This window comes from Aplysia californica, unplaced genomic scaffold, assembly GCF_000002075.1.
Source record: "Aplysia californica isolate F4 #8 unplaced genomic scaffold, AplCal3.0 scaffold00059, whole genome shotgun sequence".
NCBI lineage: Eukaryota > Metazoa > Mollusca > Gastropoda > Aplysiida > Aplysiidae > Aplysia > Aplysia californica.
This window is the reverse complement of record NW_004797329.1, coordinates 1,338,105-1,340,071: the sequence shown is the minus strand read 5'-3', so window position 1 is coordinate 1,340,071 and position 1,967 is coordinate 1,338,105.

Genomic DNA, 1,967 nt, shown 5'->3' with positions numbered 1-1,967 from the left:
TGTGTGTGTGTGTGTGTGTGTGTGTGGGTGTGTGTGTGGGGGAGTGTGTGTGTGTGCATGTGTGTGTGTGTGAGTGTGTGTGTGTTTGGCGTACATGTGTGTGCACATGTGCGCGTGTTATGTGTGCGTGAGTGTGTGTGTGTGTGTGTGTGTGTGTGTGTGTTTGTGTGTGTATGTGTGTGTTTGTGTGTGTGTATGAGTGTGTGTATTTGTGTGTGTGTGTGTGTGTGTCGCGTGCGTGAATATTGTTCATAGATGCATTTATGTAAAGCGCCGAGAGCTGTTTTACACAGGAGTGGATGCTATAGAAATGATCTTCATTATTATTATTCTTATTGTTTGTGTGTGTGTATGTGTTTGTGTGTGTGCGTGTGTGTGTTTGTGTGTGTGCGTGCGTGTGTGTGTGTGTGTGTGTGCATGTATGTGTGTGTGAGTAAAAAGGGGAAAGGGGTGGGGGTGAATGACGTCTATAAAAGAAATTTTAGTTTCGGAGCTCCTCGACAATGTTCAAGAAATTAGGCATTAATCCATATTTCTATAATCTCGGTCGTACCATTTTAAGGACAGATTATAATTTGCGTTCGGGTATGTGATAAGAAAAAAGCAAAGGGTGAATAGATGAGCTTTCAATGAATTGTCTACGATCTTCCACCTTTTCTCCCTGAGAAGCCTGCCGTCTAACTGATTTAAATTGTGTCATTCGGAGGTGTAAAATCTCCCTAATTAAACTTAAAAATATAAAAAAAACTGGTCTAAATTCCAAAGGGGTAATTCGTGACCTCTGGTTGCTTAGGAAGTTTTCAAGGCTCTCCACCCTTTTGATCTTGTCGGAGATGGACAAGGGAGTCATAGGAATCGATACGTCGCCGAATAAAAGCTTTTATGTGTTGAAAAGGGATTAACACTTAGTATACCATAGTATGTGACTTGTTGAACAGAGTTTTAAACACATATCATACTATGTGGCTCTGTAGTCCATGCGCACGCATTGGTAAAATAATGAATAAATTTCTGCTTGCTGCCGTTCAACAAAACCTCGAGATTCACCGATCTTGCCGAGTATCTCCACTATATTTTTGTTTCGGCACAAGCCCAGGAGCTCTCGTTGGCTGGAACTTGTCAGATCCATGTAGCCAGCCTCCTGCAGGATATAAATTGTGTTGAAATGGGTTTTTTAACATTTATAATTACAATAAATTACTTTCTCATCCCACTACAAGGAACAACAATCAATCAAAAGCAGTTCTCTTGTAGTTTTTAAAGATCCAACTTTGGTCAGGGCGTCGAAAAAAGAGGACCCACTGAAAGGGTAATAACTCGATCATCTCTACACTAATTTCAACCCAAATGCTGACATATACTCGTAAAATCCAACCATGAGGACGTCAAGTTTGTAAATATAAAAAAAAAAATCAATCAATGTGTTCGAAAAATATCAGGTTTTAACAAATTTAATCAAAATTGGGTAAAACACAAAATGTTACTTCTTATAGCTACAGACGCGTGATCAACCAGTTCTAGTTTCATGGTAAAATGGTAAAATAACAACAGTCACCTCAGATAGATATCTAAACATACCAAGAACATTTGTGAGGCAGCGTGGTGGAATCAGGCTCTCGTCAATTTTTGGGCATGTAGAGTTATTGGTATCATCTTAAAGTTTATTCACTTGTCTTTATTTGGACGAAAAAAATATACATTTATCATGAATACAAGTCGAGATATTTGCGAAAGAAGGAGGTGGGGGTCACCTGTTTTCAGAGGTAACATTAGTGAGAAAATGGCCGCCAAAGAATAGTTATTTCCTTAGCTTAAAAGTCCGTGGTAACCGAAAATTTACATTTTTGTGCCTTTTATCAACGCTTTTCAGAAACATCCACACAGAAATGAGTTCTTTAATGGGCATGAAAGGTGTTGAGCCAAAAAACAAAAATGTGATAAAAATTCACAAACCTGCGGAAAAATGC